Source organism: Typopeltis vanoorti, chromosome 1 (assembly GCF_054136105.1).
Source record: "Typopeltis vanoorti isolate ZY-2024b chromosome 1, IOZ_Tvanoo_1.0, whole genome shotgun sequence".
Classification (NCBI taxonomy): Eukaryota; Metazoa; Arthropoda; class Arachnida; order Uropygi; family Thelyphonidae; genus Typopeltis; species Typopeltis vanoorti.
In genome coordinates this window covers 133,636,306-133,649,226 of record NC_143549.1, presented here as the reverse complement: position 1 = coordinate 133,649,226, position 12,921 = coordinate 133,636,306, and the positions used below count along the sequence as shown (strand labels likewise).

General features: G+C 36.2%; 1 protein-coding gene across 2 annotated transcripts in view; it reads right to left on the bottom strand.

Moving 5' to 3' along the window:
- The window catches only part of LOC150110447 (RUN and FYVE domain-containing protein 2-like), a 358,385-nt gene that overhangs the window by 241,093 nt on the left and 104,371 nt on the right, over window positions 1-12,921 (bottom strand). The gene's annotated exons all lie outside the window — the stretch shown is intronic.

Here is a 12,921-nt window from a genome sequence, read left to right as displayed (position 1 = left end):
CATATATAATACTACTACCATAATTTCATTTATATCTAAGCCAGATATAAATTTCATTTATATATGGCTTAGATATAAATGAAATTATGCTAATCAATACTGAAACACTGACTTCTTGAATATTGTTAAAAGACAAAAGATTTACAATATTTTTCAAAGTTCAAATCTATGATCTCTCTATAATCATAATTACTGTTTCTGAAGATGGAACATATTCTTAATGAAAACTAGTAAAGTAGTAGACAGTATAGAAGATGAATAAAATGTTAAAGTATACTGAACCTGATCAGCATTAACCAAGGGTTATGAAATATATATACACACACAATATAGCTGATGTCAATGAATCAAGCTTTCATTACAAATCCGTGACAATGATGAACAATATAAAGATATATAAAATCAAATGAAAGAGAAAGTGAACATCATTTCCCCCCCCCCCCCAACAATATATGGTATCATTGAAGCCTTAACAGAGCATTCAACCTTTGTTCCAACCAGGCTTCCTACACAGCTGAACTCCCCTTTATTCCACCTCCAGTGCAATGGCTAAAATAATAAAAGGATTAACAAAATAGTTGTTCCTCCTGTCACCTCACGTCCATCTCAACACACAGATGACAGTAGTACTATCACTATTCTCTATATCTGGAATAGAGAATAGTGATAGTACTTTTATATGATTATATAAATCTATATTTATTAATTTATATATTTATATGATTATAACTGTGCTTTGATGAAGCTGGGTAGAAAACCAGTGAAATATTAGTAAGTTTATTAAATGTATTTTTTCTTCTCTTGGTATTGTTTATACCAAGCATTATTATAAATAATCAATGACACCTAAGTCTTTCTATACATATATGCCTTGAAGAACACAAAAAACATGTCTGCCACCACAACTCTATGGTCATCAGGTCTAACTGATCATGTTTTGGATACCTTGTGGAATCAAATGGTGTTAAAAAAAACTATGCTTCGCAGCAGAAAATAAAAATTTAACTTGTGAAATCATCAGATTTTAAAAACCAACCTAATCTAAATAATATGGTTGTGTTAAACTTCCCAAGATTTTGGAAACATTAATTCTTAGATCTCTGGCCCAACAGCCAAGGCTAGCTACCAATCCTCATAGAGGCTGCCTCTCTCTCTCTCTCTTAGGACTTTAGGCTTCTAGCCTAACACCTTCTATTCATTGTTAATGCTTTTCCATGTATTATTACAATTTTTATACTGTATCCCAGAATCTCTGTGACAGAGATGAAATACTGGAACTACATTGGAACAACTATATGAAATGTGCTAAATCATACCATGGCCTGTGTATAAAAGTGGGTAAGATTAGTAAAGGAGATCTGGTGTAGAACAAGAAAAGTGTAATCCACATCGCTGATCACTAATTAGCTGATGGAGATCTAGGTAGTGAAGAAGATGACTGATGACACCCTTCTTCATAAATTTTAAGAATACTGAGTGAAGACATTAGACAATAGTTTGAGTGCACCCTTTTCAGGAAGAAGCTAGATAAAATTTTTTTTTTTTTTTAAATTGCTTCCATGCTGTTAGAAAGGTAATACAGGATAGGTGGTAGTTCTGTTTTTAATACATCTGGAGGGATACCACCTAGACTGAAGAGGACTTAGTAGTATGAAGACTACTAAGTAGTTTTCTGATGTTCTTCTGTTGAAAGATCAGAAGAGGGATAGAATAATAGAAGATTTCCCTTGGTAATCTAAACAAGAGTTGAAAGAGAAGATTAATGCCAAGAGGTCTGCCTCATCCACAGAACATACTACTACTACTACTACTATAACATAAAGATGCGAGAGAGAGAGGTGGAAACAGCAGGTTTGCCCAACAGCCATGCAAGGGACCAGAAAGCTCAACTACCATTTGAGAAGGCAAGCTAAATGCATTTGCCTCGTATAAAGTTTCCTTTAGATTTATTGATTTTATTTTTTGCAGTTGTTGTAGATTGTAATCTGAGCAGAGTGAGAAGCCATAGTTTTCAACTTAGACTGCACTGCCAGATTTGTTGGAAAATGAAAGCTTGAGATAATGGTTTCAGTGATTTTGAATGAAACAAGGAATAAAGGCACTCATCCCACCAAGAATAATTTTGGCTATTAGACTGGAGCAAGTACCTGGATCAGAAGAAAGAAGAAATAATAATCAGCTGTAGAAAAGATGCAAAGAAATCCAAGTCATTCCAATTAGCACTATTGTGCCATCCTAGGATATGAGACTGAAAATGGTAGGGAGAAGGATGATCTGTAGAAAAAGAAACATGGAAAAGGTTATGATCAGAGCTGCCAAGAGGAGAGCTAATGTTTACATTGTATTTGAATGAAATGAGCTGAATGTGACAATTACAGAGGAATTTCTCTACCAAGTGTTCCAAGGTAAGATTAATGCCAAGCATACTTGAAAAGAAGCTGAGAAAAATTGTGGAAGGGAAACTTGGAGAATAAAAAATTGGGTTGAGGCCAAATGGAGGTTGTCAAGATGAAATTTTCACTTGATGACAAACAGTTAAGAAATCATGGGAATATGACAATGATCTATAATTAATTTTTGTAGATCTGGAAAAGGCATACAAGGGAAAAGCTTTTGAAAACACTACAGTTATATTTGCATTCGTTATGCAGGAGGAATGATGTGGAGTTTGTGGATGTGTGGAGTGAGTTTGATGGACGAAAGGACTTACACAAGAAGGATGGTTTCCATCTGAATAGATTTGGTGTTCAGAGCCTGTCAAAAGTGTTGTTGAATGAAGTGAAAATGTATGTGTAAAATCACGGAAACCAGAGCTTTGGGGGGGGGGGGGGGTTGGTGAGTTGTACACAGATACCAGTGGGGTAGCCAAGTGAAAAAATATGCAGAAAATACCCAAGTTAGTACCACTGGTAACAAACTAGAATGGGATAACTAGAATTAGTATAAAGCATAAAGACAGTGGTGGGCTAAGGGGCCATTGCATATACGGAGGCTGTTCAATAAGTTATAAGACTATATTTATACAGAAAACAGATTATCTTTAATCGTCATCATTTACATGGTCTTTTTCGAAGTAACTACTGTGAGATGTGATGCATTTGTCCCAAGGCTGCATCCACTTCTTAAACACATGTGAAAGTCCGTTTTTTGAGAGTTCTTACAAAACCGCCTCCGCAGCTTTTATACATGCTTTGTTGCTTTCAAAATGGCGGCCTCTTAGTGGTATCTTGAGCTGAGGAAACAGCGAGAAATCGCACGGTGCGAGATCAGGACTGTATGGAGGGTGTGGCAGGATATCTATGTTGTTCTTCTGCAAAACGTCCACTACACAACCAGCAATATGTGGCCTTGCATTATCGGGGTGCAATAAGAAGCCGTTCTTCAGCAATGGACGCTTCCTTTTGACGTGCTGTACCATTGTCTGTAAAATATCCGCATAGTATGAGCCGTTTACAGTATTCCCGGGTTCTACAGAGTGTTGGTAAACAATGCCTTCGTAGTCAAAAAAAACATTATGGTCATAACTTTACCAGCCGATTTTACAGATTTTGCTTTCTTGGGGGTAGGCGAAGACAGATGCTTCCATTCACTGCTTTGTTGTTTCATAGTGATACAACCAAGCTTCATCTGCTGTAATGATGCGTTTTAAGAAGTTGTTGCCTTCTTGTTCCAGTCTTTCTTTCCATGCTGCATTTGCTCCAGTGTCAAGAGTTTGGGAATCCATCAGGCGCAAACACGTTTCAGTCCCAAATGTTCAGCCATGATTAAGTGAACACTTCCCACAGAAATATTCAGGACAACATGCAGCTGGTGTACTGTAATTCTGCAATCCTCCTTGATGATAATTGCTGCTGTGTTGATCATCGTCTCTGTGATGGACATTGAAGATCTTCTCTCACGTTCAAGATCTTCCACATTTTGCCTTCCTTCCGTCCTTAAAAGTTTTATGCCAGCGAAAAACACTTGCCCTCGACATTGCTTCATCGTGGAAAGCTTCACATATCATGTTAAAAGTGTCCGATGCCGATTTTTGCAAACACACAAAAATTTAATCGCATAACGCTGTTCCAAGGACGCTTCCATTTCGACGACTGATTGCGACTCGTAGGCATGCCGAAACAAGCTTGCGTTTAGTCACGTGACACTCTGGCACATCAGCCCGTATATGCCATCTATCAACCTCTTTTGTTAATACAGACAGCAACATTTCTTTATTCCACAGAAATTAATATTGTGATGAGTGGTTTCGCGACAGTAAAATTAGTCTTATTACTTACTGAACAGCCCTCGTATGTACACCAATGCCAGGAGCATCAGAAAATGGGGGAGGAGTTTTTTGGCATTGGTTAGTTCATCTAGACCAAAAGTTATTGGCATTAGTGAGACATGGCTGACAGAAGATGATATAGTTAGTGAGAAAGGTATAGTGTTTTTCCGGTGGATAGAGAGAAAAGAATGGGGTGGGAAGAATTATTGATGATAGCTGATGAACTGCAACCAAAGATAGGAGTTCAACTGCAGGCCAGTGAAAATAGCACCTTTGAGGCCATCTGGTGTGAGAGTGGCCAGTAGAACAAAATATACAGTTGGGTGCTTCTATAGACCAGGGGATGAAAAGGATGTATCAGCAAATAAGCTCAATGAGTAAAGATAGAAATAGGAGACTATGGGGAGGGGGTGATATGGTTTTGTGAAGGGAAAGGTTGTGCCTCAGTAACTTGCTCACGTTTTACAATACAGGGACAGCTGAGTTGGATAAAGGAAATGGGTTTACAGTGATACTGCTGGACTTTGCAAAGGCTTTTGACAGGCATGGAATTTTAATTAATAAAGTGAAGCATATGGGATAAATTGCAGCTCACAGACAAAAAATAAATAAATTGTAAATACCTTCGTTTTTGAAAAGTATATGTATACAACAAACACACCAAAGGGCAGTAATATAAAGCAATAATATGAACGCAAGAATGACTTCAATGGATGTGAATAAAAAGACAAATAACAGTTGGATGAATTATTACTTATGAGAGAGTGAGGGAATGGTTTTTAATCAAGCTAAGTTTATACCTTCATAAACCCAACATGATGGGTAATAATGACTGAAAAAACTTTTTTTTTTTGGTGAAAGTGTAACTAAAAAAATATTGCATCTAAGTGAATACTATTTTTTTTTAATTTTCTTTTATTCAATGATATCATTCTACTGAATGATATCATTGAATAAAATTCCGACATCCCATTATTAATGATTATTTCAAAAGTGTGGTCTTTTAAAAATATTGAATTATTTTTTGAGAACTGGAGAATTTTTTGCCAAAGCAATTTTAATTTGCTGTTTAGCATCATGCAATGCTTTGTATAACTCAACTTAAATATTCTTCTGACTAATTATATGATCTGTGATGAACCTCCAATTATTATAGCCAATAATACATAGAACAAAAATCAAGCCTCAACAACTGAAAGTAATTTAAGTCATGGTATTTTATTTAACATATATGATTCCATTGTCATTTTATTAGATATTTTCCATATAACTTATTTAATCTTTCTGTAATGGCATAATCAGGTAAATTACACTGCTAATAATCAAAAACAAAATCAAACAGAAGAGGGGGGGGGGGGGGAATTGCTATTCAGGATGAAATGATTAATTTAATTATTATTATTTCGTGACACCTCCAAGGACTCCCAAAACTCATTGTGGGAGGACACCTACTCAACAACTCTCCATCTCCACCACTTAATCCAACTACATTGAACAACCACTACCATCATCATCTACTGCCCACCACCACTAGTATTTTTTGTCTGTAAATTGCATGTGTTAAACTACCAATCATTAAAAACTAAAATGAATGTAACTAATTTGAATTTCAGGTAGCCAATAGGCAAGATAAGGTCCATACTGGGACACAAGTATCCATATATATATATAGAATTGGTGGGTTTTCCCATAATTTAGAAAATAAACATACTGACAGATGAAGGAACTGATCATTTAACTGAAGGGAGGGGAGATGATTTCATATTTTGCTTGAGTATCTGAAGACAATATCAGTGTAAGTGACAAGAGAACACTAAGTAAATAACTTTAAACCCAAATGAATATAACTGTATTCAACAATAATCAGCTGTATTGATTATAACTGTGAGCTTACAATCTATCATAATACCTGTGTCTGCTAGGTTAAAACTATAATAGCACCAAGCTATGGGCTTGAAAACATTTGCAAGCATTAAAAACTATTTTGATGCAATCGGAAATTACAAATTACCCAAACTTTAGGAATAGAAAGTATCATCATGGTTCATATTCATACTTATATAGTTTTTATGGTTATTTAATGAAAGTTTTGCAGTGAGTGGGGTTCCTAAGGAGTGGAAAGAAGGCAAAACAGTACCCACTCCATAAGCATGGTTCTTGGACAGAAGTTTCCAATTATAGACAAGTCTGTATAACCACAAGTGTGGTCAAGGTATTGGAGAGATTGGTTAGGAATAGAATAGAGGACTGGGTTGATGAACATAGCATTCTTTATGATGGTCAACATGGATTTGTAAATGATAGGTCTCGATTTAGTAACTTACTTGCATTTTATGGTAAGGTACCTAGTGTGTTCAATAAGGGAAAATCATATACAGTGATATTCTTGGACTTTGCAAAAGCATTTGCTAGATTACCACAGGGAATAGATAGTATATTGGTTAGATGGATTGGAGATTGGCTCTCTCTAAACAATACCAGCAAGTTCTGTATGTCTCAAAACAGGAGGGTAACCAGTGGTATGCCCCAGAGCTGTTCTTGGCTCCCCCTGCTGTTTAACTTGTTTGTAAATAATATATCATGTGGACCGACTGAAAATCTTCAATTGTTTACTGATGATGCAAAGTTGGGGAGAATTATAAGTAGCATTGCTGATGTCATTTCCCTTCAGGAAGATTTGAATAGACTTTTAACTTGGAAAAAGGAGTGGTGTTGTATTTTAATACTAATAAGCATATAGCAAAGGACTATTGATCACCCAATATATAGCCTCTCTCTCAGCCAAGTCATCCACTTCCCATGGTATGACTTGTTGTCACATACATACATGGCTCTTGCAGGGTGAGTATTGCCATCTTTAATGCATACCTTTCCTAGTTGGAGGAAATGCCAACTAGACTTCTAGGTGGTAGATGTGTTTCATCACCTGGTGAAACACCACCCCACTCCAACGACTACAACCTTCAGGTTTTCAAAAAAACACATTAACAAATTCCTCTCTTCTACCTAACCACCACTTACCCACACAGCCCTGCTGTATCATAGGTCTTAGGATCCTTCATGTGGTGCTAACATAAAGATGTCCTAGATGCTGAGTGAGAGGAGAATCAGTGCAATGTGGTGTCCACATTACACAACTTGTGAAAATGTCACATCAGATATTGGCAATAATGCAGAGGACCCTGACATGCAGAAATAAAGAGGTTACAATGCCACTGTATAAGGTCTTGATCAGATTTGGTCACCAGGTTTTCACAGAGTCTCCATAGCTCAGTCAGTATAGACGAAGCCCTTTAGTCGGAAAGACCTGGGTTCGATTCCTGGCCATGATGTGAGGAATCATCTGGTCTCTTTCAACTAAAGGTGGGTTAGCCGGTCTTGTACGAAGGTAGATGGTTTTTTCACCTGGAAACTCAGGTTTTTTGTTCCTCAGAACAGACAAACTGGCCCATGAACACACACAGATCTACAGTCATGAAATACATACTTAATCCCTCACTAAGAGGACTCAACCACTCCTAAGGGGGGGGGGCAGTCGAGGAATGGGGAGAACCCCACATGGATAAATAAATAAAACCCAGGTTTTTGTGGTGATGAGGATATGTTAGCTTCACAAAGGTGGTTAGTGGTCTTTGGAATGTGGAATATGGGGACAGATTGAATGTAAATTGCAAAACCTTGTGAATAGGAGGAGTGCGGATATGATTGAGATATAAGCTAGTCAGGGATTGTTTTCAGGTCATGGAAGACATTTTTCACAGAATGGGACAGAGGGATAAAACAAGAAGCCATCCCTGGAAACTATATAAGAAGATGTGAGCAGAGGAATGAGGAAAAGGTTCTTTGCATGGAGAGTGGTTGGTGAGTGGAATGCACTGCCCGAGTGTGTTGTGAATGTAAATAGATTGAATCAGTTTAAGGCATGGTTGGATGAGTGTCTGATAATGTGTACCTCCCATAATAAGTCTCTGATTCCATGGAGGTCAGATGTTAATATAATAATTATTATCGTGGCAGATGCATAGATGTTAGCATTCTTTCAGTTTTCCCATAAGAGTCCAACAAGTGCAAAGAATTTTATATTATTATTCCGTACTTCCATGGAATCATAAGACTCATCAGGAGGTTTATCATACCATTCCTTAAAACCATTTACTGTCTGCATATTCATCACTCCATCAGTCAATGAATTCCACAGTCTCACCACCCTCCATGTAAAAAAAAAAAAACCACTTTACACCCTCCTACTCACTCTCAATAATCCTTTCACAAATTTCAGGGATAGCATCTTGCCCTTGCTCCTTCCCCTTGTTTTACTAAATGGAAAATCTCTCCTGTCAATTCCGTAAACATCTCTCAACAGTTTAAATGTCTCAATCATGTTACCCCTTCATCTTCTATACAATTCTAAAACAGAATAGTATATCTAATAGGATGTTGTTATAGACCAAAGAATGTGGAGAGCACTGCTTATGAAATGTTTAGACAAATTCATTGAGCAAGTAAAAAAAATAGTGATCCTAATGGGAGATTTTAATTATAGGAATGTGGATTGGAAAGAAGAAATAGTGTACGATAACAAAGGAGAGTGAATTTGTTTCTATCTTAAGCAGCGTGCAATGAAAGCAACACAAGGTTTTCAGGCACTGTGAAATGTTTAGACAAATTCATTGGGCAAGTAAAAAAAAAGTGATCCTAATGGGAGATTTTAATTATAGGAATGTGGATTGGAAAGAAGAAATAGTGTACGATAACAAAGGAGAGTGAATTTGTTTCTGTGGGATAACTATCTTAAGCAGCGTGCAATGAAAGCAACACAAGGTTTTCAGGCATTGGATTTAGTACAATATCATCGCAGGATATGGTTGTGAATGAGGTATCTCACCAAAGGTGGCAGTGATCATGAGGTATTGGTTTTGAAGATAATCAAAACAGAAAAATGTTGTTACCAAGAAGGTAGATATGTGGAACTATAAGTTGGGTGATTATGAGAACCTCCGTAGTCAACTAGAATCAATACATTGGGTTGATAATGCATGGGAAATGATAAGGCAACCAAGAGTTAAGTGAATTAAAAAAAAAAGAGTAGGAGATGGATGAAGAGTGAAATCAAGCAAGCAAGCAGTGTGACAAAAGAAGTTGTTTTGGAGAAGGTATAAGACAGTTTGTAGTGAACAGATGCATGAAGAATATAAAGTATAGGCCAGAAAAGTGACAAGCATGGTTAAAAAAGAAAAAGTAGAATATGTGAGGAGATTGGTCAATCAGATCAAAGATAATCCATGGGAATTTTTCTGCTATATGGCAAGCAAGAGGGAAAATAATTATGGGAGATTAACCATAGCAAATGAAAAAGTGGAATTATTTAATGAAAACTTCATCAGTGTATGTCATACTGGTGTGAATGATGCTGTGCAACATGTAGAAGGGATGCAAGTATTAGGAAAATTAAAGGGGGAAAGAAACAGAAATGTATTAAGTGTTGTTTGGGTTAGATGTTAATAAGGTTGTGGGAATGGATGACATATCACATATTTTTAAGGAATATGCAAAAGAGTTAGCGGTGTCCTAGATCTGGCCATGTAATGAAAGTCTTGCCGTGGGCAAAGTTCCTAAGGAGGGGAAAGAAGGCAAAATAGTACCTCTCCACAAGCATGGTTCTAGGACAGAAGTTTCCAAAATTATAGACTGGCCTGTATATCTGTAGTTGTGGTCAAAGTGTTGGTGAAATTGGTTAGAAATAGAATATAGGATTGAGTTGATGAACATAAGATTCTCTATGATGGTCAGCATAGGTATGTGAAGTGCACGTCCTGTGTTAGAAATCTGCTTATATGTTATGATAAGGTGATGAATGCAATGGTTAAGAGAGATTCATAGACAGTGATTTCCTCGGACTTTGCAAAGACATTTGATAATTACCATGAGAGATTGGTGTATAAGCTGCAGAAATGGGATTGGATAAGATTCACTAAATGGATTAAAGACTGGCTTTTAGAAAGATACCAATAAGCTGAAAGAGCAATGTCTCAGGTAAATGTGACCAGTGGTATGCTCAGGGCTCTGTTCTTGGGCCCCAAACTGATTAAGCTATTTGTTAATGCTATTTCATGTGGATTGAGTGGGGGTTCTTTAAATGTTTGCTGATGGTGCAAAGTTAGGTAGAATTATCAGAGGTATTGCTGATCTTAATTCTCAACAGGAAGATTTGAATACTTCTAGCTTGGATAGATAAGGGATTGCAATTTCAATATTAATAAAAAAATGCAAGGTTAAAAAAGAAAATTTGGGCTGCAGAGATATAAGGCTATGCACTGTATTAGCAGAGCTATACTTCAGGAAGTCCAATTTTGGATCTTAGGATGATGGTAGACAGTGGACTAAAGTTCTGAGAAGACTGCACGTCGTATTGCTGCTATGACAAAAAATGCATTGACATGTAGGGATAAGGAGGTGATAGTGCCTCTATATAAGTCTTGGTTCGACCACACATGAACTATTGTGCTCAAATTTAGTCAAACTGTTTTCACTGTGATGTGAAAACACTAGAGGATCCAAAAACGACTGACCAAAATGATATCTGGACTCTGTGGGTACTGGTTATGCAAAAGTGGTTGAGGGAATGTGGATTACAGAGTTTGGTGGATAGAAGGAAAAGAGGAGATATGATAGAAATCTTCAAGTCATTTAAGACATTCTGTCAGATTAATACAGAAGAAATTATAAAGAGAGTGGACGTTAAGGTGGGAAGAATGAGAGGTCATCCCTGGAAGTTGTATAAAGATGGAAGTCGTATAAAGTTGTGTGAGGAGTAGCTTTTTTTTTTTTTATGTGGAAAGTTAAAATTAAAGATACCAAGAAATTATATTCTTGGTCTCATCCTTTATCCAAGTATAAGCAAACAAAGTTTACGCATGAAATCACTTCATGACTGGGCTACTTGTATATAAAGGCTAATGACTTCACATCAATTGCCTTAGTATTCCATAATGCAAAACATATCCTTATGGACAGGTATAATGCTATGCATTATGGGAAGGGCCATTACCCAAACCAGTTTCAACCTTTATTGAGGTCTCATCAGTGGGAGCCAGACCCAAAAGTAATACCAAGGTTGAAGTATGCAGAATTCATTCATTTTAGAAATTATGGACTTTATAACTGTGTTATAAATAACTCTTTTACTATCCCGACATTTTGATCTTCATATTAAGATCATCATCTGGAGCATATACAAATACACGGGACAAGCTAAGTTACATTACATACAGTAAGCTAGAGAATGAATTGATCACAAGTTATTCTACTGGCATGACCTCTAGTGAAAAAAAAAAAAATTAATTATTTATAAACTACATCAAGCTACACCACCCCAATCTGAACAATAATGATGGTCTAAAAATCCCAAACATATGGAAGGCATATATTCGACCCACGAAACCTTCCTCTCTAAGAGCAACTATAAACAGGACTGTAGAAAATCCAGGATCCTAAATCAAAAGTAACAATTGTAATGCTAAAAGCAGGACATCATTGTTACTGAAAGAAAACTATCTGTAAGAAAGAATGTTTATTCATATTATCAGAAATAGAATTTAGCTTGAAGTAGTTTATAATTAATTTTTTTTTTCACTAGAGGTCATGCCAGTAGAATAACTTGTGATCAATTCATTGTTTCTCTAGCTTACTGTATGTAATGTAACTTAGCTTGTCCTGTATATTTGTATATGCTCCAGATGATCTTAATATGAAGATCGAAACGTCAGGATATTAAAAGAGTTATTTATAACACGGTTGTAAAGTCCATAATTTCTAAAATGAATGCTGATCACCGTGTAACACTAAAAGAAAGGATGCAGAATTCATATTTCCATATACAAGTAGTCAAAAGGTGTCACACCTTATTACTAAAATAAATAAAATACCTTGGTATCTATTCTGGATCTGGCCACTGATTAGACCTCAATAAATGTCGAAATCGGCTAGGTAGTGGCCCTTCTCATAATGCATAGCATTTGACATGTCCATAAGGATATGTGCATTGCATTATGGGATATGAAGGCAAGTGATGTGAAGTCATTAGCCTTTATATACAAGTAGCCCAATCACGAAGTGACTTCAAGAGTAAACTTTGTTTGCTTACACTTGGATTAAAGAATAAAATCAAGAATTTCCTGGCATCTTTAATTTACTGTATAACCAAGTGAAAAAAACTTTCAACTTTCAATATGTGGAAACTTGTTATACTATAAATTAAAGATACCAAGAAATGATATACTTTTATTATATATTTATATATTTTTATTATATACTTTCAGGAATGGGGCAACTCATATAAAGAAGCTAAGACTTCACAGCACTTGCCTTAGAAAGTCTCAGCTTTCTTATGAGTTGCCCCATCCCAGAAAATACTTCAGGAACAAACTTTGTTTGCTTACACTTGGATAAAAGATTAAAACAAGTATATAATTTCTTGGTATCTTTAATTTATAGTATAACCAAGTGAAAAAACTTCCAACAACTTTTTTTTAATCCAGAGTAATTTCATAATAATAAGATGTGACACCTTTTGGCAACTCGTATACATGAAAATATGACTTCTGCATTACTTCAACCTTAGTATCACCTATGGGTCTGGCTCCCTACTGAAGAGA